The sequence below is a fragment of the Odontesthes bonariensis genome, chromosome 1, assembly GCF_027942865.1.
Source record: "Odontesthes bonariensis isolate fOdoBon6 chromosome 1, fOdoBon6.hap1, whole genome shotgun sequence".
Taxonomy (NCBI): domain Eukaryota; kingdom Metazoa; phylum Chordata; class Actinopteri; order Atheriniformes; family Atherinopsidae; genus Odontesthes; species Odontesthes bonariensis.
Genome location: NC_134506.1, coordinates 31,787,299 through 31,798,233, shown reverse-complemented (window position 1 = coordinate 31,798,233; position 10,935 = coordinate 31,787,299).

The window sequence follows — 10,935 nt, the reverse complement described above, 5'->3', positions numbered from 1 at the left end:
GTAATCTGCATGAAATACGGCATCTTTCTGGAACCTTCTTTTCAGACTCAAGGCGCGTTGCTCTGCTAGCTTGCGGTTGTCAGGCATGCACATATTTCCTTTCTTTCGAGGTAAGCCAATGGTGTAGTGACCATCCACCAGCTTAACAGTGCTTTCCACCATTTCCATAAACTGGCAATCTTCTCTTGATGGACCCAGTTGCTCTTCATAGCTGCATTCAGGGAAGTCTAGTTGAAACTGCTGCTTCCACAGTTCATCCAATTTTACCACAGAGATGCGGTTAGCAGTGACCTTGAGTTGCTCCAAGTCTGCTTCACCAAACAATTGCCCATTAACAGTCCATCCCAACAATGTCTGAACAGCGTATGGCCCATCATTTTCACTTGGAATCACCTTTATTGGTTCTAGGGCTCTAGGTGCATTCAAGCCGATCAAAAGCTCAATGTCTGCATCAATTTCAGGTAGGTGTACGCCTCGCAAATATGGCCATCTGACCAGGTCCTGCTCCCGTGGTATGTTGCTCCTGCACACAGGCATCTTCTTCTGTGTAAAGACATCTGGCAAGTCACAGTAGAGGTCACTTTCCAGACCAGCTACTTCCAGATCCGAAACAATGCAACTTCCCACAAGCTTTTCCTGGCCCATAGCACGCAAGAGAATTTTAGTTCCTCTTCCTGACACATTCAGCTTATTCATCAGGTTTGATGTACAAAAGGAGCCAGAACTGCCTTGATCCAAAAAGGCATACGTTTTCACAATTCTGTGACCTTTTTTAGACTTGACCTTGACTGGCACGATGGAGAGCTTGCAGTCATGGTCACCGGCCCCAGTGAGACCACTACTTTGCACCGCCACCAGAGAGCGGCCCACTTTTGCTCAATAGCTTCCAGGTCATGTAATCAATTGACTCCAAATCGGTGTGGGATCATGTAACTACACTGGCTGCATGAGATACGCCTTTTATTTTTACATTTTAGATCTGTTTATATTTTTTATTAATTTTTATATGCAAATATTAGCATTTTTGCTCAATAGCTTCCAGGTCTTGTGATCAATTGACTCCAAATCAGTGTGGGGTCATGTAACTACACTGGCTTTATGAGATACGCCTTTTATTTTTACATTTTAGATCTGTTCCACTTGGGGTCTTGCACAGAACAGACTATTTGACAGACTTCTTGGCTCTGGATGCAGTTACAGGCAGCAGTCCTCACAGGTAGAAGTAGTGTTTCAATATATATTCAGGAAAACTAAATAAGATACCTTGATAGCACAAGGTGTGATATGTTTAAACAAATACAAGCAGTATTTGACAGCTGGGCTGCTTTGAAAGCTCTGTTGTAGATTTGATATATTTAAAGCAAACTTGTCTTTGACTGATGTGCGCGCACAGATTGCTTTTGATGTTTTAATGTCAAATTTGATGCATTCTCAGGCTGTGATCATTACCTGTAAATGCTTGTCATCGACCGGTCTCACATTAGTTACATGGATTCTCTTTCAGGCGTTGCACCCAGCATTTCCTTCTGCCTTGTGGGCAGTTTCCTGATGAAAGTGAAGCTCATTTCCAGCCAGGTTTGTCATGGAGTAGATGTCCTGCTGGACCGTGCAGCTGAAAATGGTGTTTTACGTGTGAATTTCATCTGAACAACAATATTTTTTACAGTTTAAGAGGAAAAAATGGATAGAAGTGTTCCACAGCTATTTTCATTAAGCAGCACATGCCAGCACACCTGCACACTCGATGATTGACAAGCACTTGTACAATCAAACCCTTTTAAAAGCATATTCTACTGCGATCACAGCCCATGCTCCCAGCACACTAACTAAGTGGCAGCCATAATCTCCTTCAGTATTCACTGCAAAAAGCTCCAAAGAACAAACCAGGGAGGATGTTTTATTCCTTCAGTTTTACAGAAAATATCCTGGATGCTCATGACTGTGTTTTTGACATAATGTTTCTTGATAAGAGTTGGCAATGTGATGATAACATGTTTGGGTTTTTTTTGTTTGGATCTTTCCTCTTTTTTAAGCAGATGTGGAACACATGCCAGATGTGTTGTGGCCAAATGCAAAGGAAATCCTCTGCTCAGCTGTTAGCACATGCACCCGTTACGTAGCTCTTGGGCTTGATGATGCTTTGGTGTGTGTCTGGGACAGGCGATCTGGTGAGCAAATTTTTGTGCTTTATTGTGTAATGTATAACATGGATAAAATAGTCATATCTGAATAGTTTTAGCTCTGCAAACAACACTGTGTTGCCTATAAAGCCATTTTTTGTAATTACCAACTCTGTCAAGATCTGTGGTCCCCACTGGAACTAAAGTTAAGTCCTAACCAAAGTTAGGGTACAATCAGATTAAACCTTCAATATATGATCTTTCAAATCTTAACACGGCACCAAACAGCTATTTGCTATGGGATCATAAAACCGTACACAGCGTCTCTCCCTCTGTGTGTCAGTACGTCTGAGTTTCAGCTGTTCAGTCCAGAGGCATCAAACTTCTCAATTGTCCTCAACTGAATGAACTTTGTTCTTTAGCTGAAAAAAAATTTCAGACAAAGAGAGGAGTGTAATATCCTTAATGGATATTATCAAGGTGCTTTGAGGGGCTCCAAGATAGTTTTTACTCTGTTTTAGTGTTGTGGTTGGTCTGAGATTGTGTAACTCAAGTCCTACACCAGGTGGCTCAGTAAGAGGGTATTTTGGACCATTACAGGTTAAGGTTATAATCTGCTAGGATAATAACTTTAGACCTTTTTGTGTCTCTGTCTTTGTTCTTTTCCGTCAGGAGCTCCTCTCTCCGTGGTCGCAATGCCGGCAGAAAACAGCGCCCTCCTCAGGATGCAGTTTGTTGATTGCTGGCCTGTGTCTGCTGCTGATTGTCATTTTTTCACTGCAGAAATGGTCCATCTTTCAGTCCTGTGTGAAAATGGAGCAATTTATACAGTCGCTACAGGACGAGGGACACAGTCCTCTGTGCAGCTAGTTGAAAGGTTACCTGAGTTTGATATATTTCCGTATTTATCATGCTTTTAACATTTTCCTTCACAAACAAAATTCTGGTGTCCGTCTGAATGTATTGTTTTGTATCTAATGCAAAGACTCATCCATTTACACATTACTTCATATGTCTTCATAGGCTAAAAGACCCCAAGGACCTCACAACTATCACTATGTCAGTGCCACACCTGCGGGGTGTGGTATGAGCTGTTTTTTAAAAAAGGAAAAAAAGAACAGAATTAATTTATTACTCACAACACTTTCATTTATTAATTTCAGACTTTGGGTTTCCTTGTGTGTTGTTTTTCCTTCCTAAACTAGTCACTTGTGGTGCAAAGAAGTGGAAAAATACGAGGGGCCGTTTAGGACTTAACTACTGAGACACTCTCACGTTCACTATTGAAACACTCACACATACATACTCTGTAAACCTATGCACGCTCATATATAAAACATTATACACACTCGTTTGAATTACTTACAGATACATATGAGAAACACACATGCATACATAAATACTTCCGTGTCATATACACATACATATGAAATGCTTGTATGCATACAAGTGAAACATTTATACGTATCTATCTGAAACACTCATGCATTCACATATGAAAATGTTATATATTTATATATTGTTGAACACTTATACATTCATCACAATCCTTGCCGTCACAATCCTTGCCGTAGCCAGTGAATGCTGTGTGGTATCGCAACCAAAGGTTTCCTGACGAGTCAACATAATTCAGCTAGATTAAAGGTTGGGTAGGGGATCTTTTTCTGGAGCATTTTTTTACATATTGCTTGAAATACTCTTCACACCCCCATTGCAACCAATTAATTAAAAGTTTTGACACAAATATGAAAAGTTTTAGTGGCCTCTAGAACGTACAATCTAGGAAAAACACTATCCAATCATTGTGAACGGATTGGATACCGATGCCGTCTATCAAACTGCATTCTGCTCCTCCCTCCCCCTCCCTCCCCCTGTGCGCGTACCCTGCTCCATGAACGAATTAAGCCTGATTTATGCTTCAGACGCTCGGACGCATAGCCTCTGCGAGCGTCAAAATCTTGACCACTCCCCCACGCAGAGGCTCTGCGCGCGTTCTCGTGCACCTCAAAAAAATCCTGACTACGTGACAGACGCACGCAGACCACCAACGGAAGTGCGCAGACAAAAGCGTCTGTGATTGGTCCTCGGTGTGCTTTTCTGGGTTTAACAAGTGTAGCAAACTCCCCAGTCTCTTCCCTGGTCTGGTTCAACGGGCATACAGACCACCTACGTTTCCTCCTTCGTCTTTTCGCCAACTCCAATAGCAGAATCCTTTCTTCTTCAAGGTCGACCAACTCCATATCCATCTCCATATCTTGCAGACGCGCCATTGTTGTTTTGACCAGGATCAGCGTGTCAGCGGAATATATACACTCCCCCCACCGAAGTTCTCGCGACTCGCGAGAGTCATGTTATGGTTGTCAAGACGAAAGACGCAGAACTATAATCTGCCCTTTACGCGTCCAGAAGCTTGGCAGGAAGCTAAACTAGAGCCAGCTTGGCTAGCACCTAGCATTATTAAACGTATAGTTAGCATAAACTAAATACTAAATACTAAATACGGCAACGATCGATGCTTGCTGTCAGAACAGCGCTCGTGGACCTTCGTGCTCGTGCGCGTTCATGTACTCTAGAGGTGTGCCTTCGGGGGGAAAGTGAAGAAAAGGTTGGGGCTTTTTACCTGTGTATTTTCAAAATGCAGCTTCGCTAGACTCAAAATCCAGGATCTCCTACCCTACCTATAAGTTACTGAGGCGTCTCTTTTCCATTTCTTATTGTTAGTGGATCCTCTTACAGCACACTTGGCTGAGCAGCTCTGCTTGGTATTCATTTCATGGTGCCAACTGTTACGAATTTATTTCATGCTGAGTAAAATCAAACAGATTTGAGGCACCGATGCTGACTAAAAGAGATGGCGCCGTGCTTATATCTATCTTGTTGGAAGGCCATCTCTATAATGTGTTTTGAAAGGCTGAGTGTGTTCTCGCTTAACTCGGTCGTGGAAACATGGGATTTTTTTGTTGCCTTTGGGGTGACTGAATGTTTCCTATTTCGTGTTTTTTTTCACATGTCAGAGGTGTTTCTGTAAGTGCATTTCTCAGAAAATTATAATATGTAACAAACTGTGAAGTAAAACTAATTAGACCATTTCAGTTGTGATGTATGTGAAACTGCATGAGAGTGCAGTTTGACTGCTGTGTGGATTCAATGAGTCCCAAAGTATCAGAGATGGGTAAAAAAAACTTGAGTTTAACACAGTGGCTTTGCGTTTTTCCAGGACTTATTCCTCTCACTCTCAGCAATACCAGGATGTTTCGTAATTGCTGGAGTACTTTAATTATACCCTTATTCCTGAAATAGATAGATCCACAGGCTCGGATCTGACACATAATAACTGCAGAACAACTATACAGAGGTTTATGAAAGATCTTGGGATTGTGGACATCTTTAGGGAACTTCATCAACAATCTAAAGCCTTTTCGTGTTATTCAACAACATTTCAGACGTACTCACGAATAGACTATTTTTTAACCTCATCAGAACTAAAATCAAAAATTCTAAATTGTACATACGATAACATAGTGATATCAGACCATGCACCGTGCTGTTTAAGTTACAGGGATGAGAATCTAACCAGAGAGCCCCCCATATGGCGTTTCCAGCATAAATGGCTACAGGATGAAAATTTTGTTAAATATATTGGGTTAAAAATAGAAGAGTTCTTTCTGTTCAACACTAACCAAACAACAGCATGTATTAGATGGGATGCCTTTAAAGCATTTATTAGAGGACATATTATTAGCTACACAGGAAATAAATCTAAGAAAGCTAAGTTCAATAGAATCCACCTAGAAAATAAGATAAAGACCATTCAGGAGAGGGTATTTCAAACAAAAGATGCAGAGATGGAAAAATAATTGCTGCTTTTAAGAGCTGAATACAACAAACAGTCCAGTCTTAGGGCTACTTCCAGCCTCTTAAGACTACAACAATCTTTTTACGAACAGGGAGATAAAGCTGGAAAACTCCAAACTTGGCAAATTAAACAGCTTGAGGCAACAACTTTGATCACATCAATTGTATTACAGGATAAAACTCCAATAGACCCAAGGGGTATTAACAATGCTTTTAAAGAATACTATCAGAAATTATATGATACCCAAGGAAGTTTCGATCAGTTGAAGCTAGACAATTTTCTTAAGGACTTACGAATCCCTGGTATTTCAAACCCGTGCAGAGAAGATTTGAATATAGAAATAAATAAAGAAGAATTAGCACAGGCCGTAGATGGAATGAGCTCTGGAAAGCAAGCTGGACCAGATGGTATTCCCATAGATATTTACAAGAAATTTAAGGATAAACTGTTGATACCTCTTTTAGACATGTTCTTGGAGTCATTCAGGCAAGGCACCTTGCCTCCCTCTCCGAACCAGGCTCTAATTATTCTGCTGCCAAAGCCAGATAAACCTCTTAATAAGTGTGACAATTATAGGCCCATTAGTCTACTCAATTCTGACCTCAAAATAATCTGCAAATTGTTGGCGAATCGTTTGCAAAGATTACTACCGGACATTATAAACAAAGATCAGAAAAGGTTTATTGTAGGGAGACAGGGTTACCATAATATTAGAAGAGTTCTTAATGTAATTTGGTACAAAAAGAACGCTAATAATACAGCTCTCCTTTCATTGGATGCGGAAAAGCTATACGCCGGCATCCGGGGATCCCCTGGATTACAGTGGGACCCACAGAACACAAAATCTCACTATTTGCGGATGATGTCATTTTATTTTTGACGGACCTAAAGAAATCAATTTCGGCAGTAATGGAAGTGATCCATAAGTTCAGGAGGGTCTCAGGATACAAAGTAAATAATACAAAATCTTCTATTTTGGTATTGAATACAAAAGAAAGGACTATCCCATTAGTGAGGTTAGCCAATTTAAAGTAGTGGAGAACTTTCAGTATCTCAGTATCCAGATCTTCCCGGAACTGCAACAGGTTGTTAAATCTAATTACGCTCAGATGATGGAATCACTGACTGTTTCTATTAACAGATAGACGTCCCTGTCTATATCCATGCTGGGAAGAGTTAACGTACTAAAAATGAGTATATTACCAAAGTTATTATACCTTTTCCAAAGTATTCCCTTATCGCCCCCTCCTGAACTATTTATTAGGCTAAAAAAAAAATCACTTTGGGGTTTTTGTGGAACAATAGGCTACGCCTCTCTCTACTGTATTTACCATTTGACAGAGGGGAGTTAAAATGCCCCAATTTTAAGCTATATTATTGGGCCACACAGTTGAGGACAATAAGGCTTTATTTTGCAGTGAATGATAAACCACACTGGATAGAAATGGAGTCACACAACTCAAATCTGCTCTTCCAATGTTGCTGTATTCGGACATTCCAAAGAAATTACAGAAACACATTACAAATCCTATTCTGGGAAATATGATCAAGGTCTGGCAGGATGTTAGGAATTATTTCAAGGAACCAAACGGTTTATCCCGATTCAGCCCGATATGGAGTAACCAGCAGTTTGTTCAAGGAAGGGCAGATGGAACATTTAAACTATGGTCAACATTGGGCCTTAAAAGAATTGGTGACCTTTACTCACCAAATTCCGATACACTTTTATCATTTGGAGAGTTACAAACCAAGTTCAAGCTTAACTCTTTCGGTGCCATTGACGTCTATAGACGTCAATTTAAAAAAAACCGCTGACTGCCAAAGATGTCTATAGACGTCAATTGCGTTTTTTAACGGAGCGGGCTGGGGGACAATCTAGCGGAGTTTGTCACTAAATCTTAGGCTTGTAAACACTAAACAGAGAATATACTGGCAAAATTACCCGCAAGGTGGCAGCAGTGCCACTTTGCACAAAAAAAGAAAAAGCGTGTTTTCTCCGTTTTTTGGGTCAAACAGCTGTTTTTGGTGAAACCAACCTATGTTCTACTGTCTATTACTAAAGGACTGAAAATGGTAGAAACAAACTTTTTTTTCCTGATGAAAGAAGAGAGTCTACTCTTTCGTTTGGGAATTTAGGTGTGTACATAGTCATAAGACACACTTTTCTGTGGGTCTTGGAAAATCAGTCAAAATACTGTAAAACACTTGGCAGTATGGGTGTCTCTGAACTGAAAATGGCTGGCAGCCAATGAGTTAATAAAAAGCACTATTTTAAATTTCTTCAACTGAGAAGTTTTGTTAAAGCAAATCAGAGTAATCTTAACAAACCTCCCCTTAAATTGCTTGAGAAACTACTGACTCAAGGTGGTTCAAGAAGGGGCATTATCTCGGATTTCCATAACGTATTGACTTCTAAATCACCAGAGAATTCAAGCAATAAGCTTACGAACTGGAATACAGATCTGTCATCAACTATTACTGACCAAGACTGGGAAAGGGCCTGCACAAAAATTCATACAATGTCCACTGTGTCCACTGTGGACACTGTGATTCCAGTCAGGACTGTAAGGTGCTATCCAAATAACAAACCATGGATCACCAGTGACATCAAAGACTTCCTGAACCAGAAAAAGAGGGCGTTCCAGAATGGGGATAGAGAAAGGCGGAGGAGTGTACAACAGGAGCTTAAAAAGACATTACATCGAGCTAAGGTGGAGTACAAGAAAAAGGTGGAGAGACAGCTGGAGAACAATAACACCAAGGAGGTGTGGAGGGGCATGAGGACCATCACTGGATACAGACTGAAGAACTCTCAGTCTGTAGAAGGTGATGTGGACAGAGCCAATACTTTCAACCATTATTACAACAGGTTTGACAGTGTGGCTTTTCCCTCCTCTGCCACTGCTCCCTCCACCCCCACCACTACAGCTGCCTCCTCCTCCGCCTGACTGTACCACTACCTCTGCTGTCACCAACAAGCTTCTTCTGTCCAGCTGTACCTCCACCTCTGCAGCAACTTCCACCGCCTGGTCTCCTGAACCCAGCCACACCTCCATCTGTGCGGCAGCTCCCACCGCCTGGCCTCATCAGCCCAGCTGCACCTCCACCTCTGCGGCAGCTTCCACCACCAGGCATCCAGAGCCCAGCTGCACATCCACCTCTGTGGCAGCTTCCACCACCAGGCATCCAGAGCCCAGCTGCACATCCACCTCTGTGGCAGCTTCCACTGCCAGGCCTTCTGAACCCAGCTGCACATCCACCTCTGCGGCAGCTTCCACTGCCAGGCCTTCTGAACCCAGCTGCACATCCACCTCTGCGGCAGCTTCTACTGCCAGGCCTTCTGAACCCAGCCACACCTCCACCTCTGCGGCAGCTTCCACCACCAGGCATCCAGAGCCCAGCTGCATCTCCACATCTGTGGCTGCTCCCACCACCTGGCCTCCTCGGTCCAGTTGCTCCTCCACCTCTGCAGCAACTACCACCACTAGCCCTCCTCTGTCCAGCTGCACCCCCACCCCCATCTCTATGGTTGATAGCAACATCACTCCTGTCGCCATCCCTCCGCTACAACCTCTGTGTCTAACTATAGAGGAGGTTGGAGCTGAGCTCAGGAGACTTAAGCCAGGGAGGGCTTCAGGCCCAGATGGAGTCTGTCCAAGGCTTCTGAGGCACTGTGCTGGTCAACTAGCAGTCCCTCTTCAGAGGCTCTTCAATATGAGCATTCAGATGGAAAAAGTCCCGGTGCTGTGGAAAACTTCTTGTCTCATACCGGTGCCCAAATTAGGGCAACCGGTGGAGCTGAATGACTACAGACCGGTGGCTCTGACATCTCATATCATGAAGACCTTGGAGAGACTTCTTGTTCGTCGCATGAAATTGCAGGTTGCTGAGGCTCTTGATCCCCTCCAGTTTGCCTACCAGAAACACATAGGAGTGGAAGACCCGATTCTGTACATGTTGCATCGGGCATATACTTATCTGGATGTGCCTGGTTCATATGTGAGAATCATGTTCTTTGACTTCTCCAGTGCCTTCAACACCATACGGCCTCCCATACTGAAAGACAAGCTGCTCGGTATGGGTGTGGCCCCCTCCCTGACATCATGGATTATAGACTATTTGTCTACCAGACCACAGTATGTCAGGATGGGGAAATGTGTTTCTGGAACACTGGAATGCAGTACTGGGGCTCTGCAGGGTACTATTTTGGCTCCTTTTCTTTTCACCCTGTACACATCAGACTTCAGGTACAACTCAGAGTCCTGCCACATTCAGAAGTATTCTGATGATACGGCTTTTGTGGCATGTGTGCGTGGTGGACAGGAGAAGGAGTACAGGGACCTTGTGGAGGCCTTTACTGACTGGAGCAAAAAGAACTGTTTGCTCCTGAACACCACCAAGACCAAAGAGCTGGTGGTGGACTTCATGAGATCTAAAACCCCATATCAGTCAGTCTGCATTGATGGAGATAGATAAATGCTCCCAAAATTACACCCTTCTCCTGGCTTCTAAAACAACATTAATATAAACTTAACTGACAAAAAATAAACAGCTGGAGTTAAATGGGCAAATTGTTAATAGCCCCCCTTTGCGCTTATCTTAAACAAGTGTGTGAGACGTGACTTTTGTTATGAAAATATGTTACTCCGTTTCAGAACAGATAAAGTTATTGCTCTGCATCAAGCAAACAATTAAGGAGCCCGCTGAAACTAAAAGTGGGTAAGGAACTGTTCGATGCATAGTAAAAACCTAGGAGTATAGTGGTGAATCACTGTCATCGAGGAAGAGATGTGGTTACAGTATTTTAACAGTAAGAACTTGAAAGTAAGAGGATTTCATATTCTCAATGCAAGGAGAACTCAAGGACTTAACAGCTGTGTAGCTTTAAGAAAATCACTTATCAGAGAAGCTAATCGGAGAAGAAAAGGTTTCAGCTTCCTTGATAGCATATAGATTGGA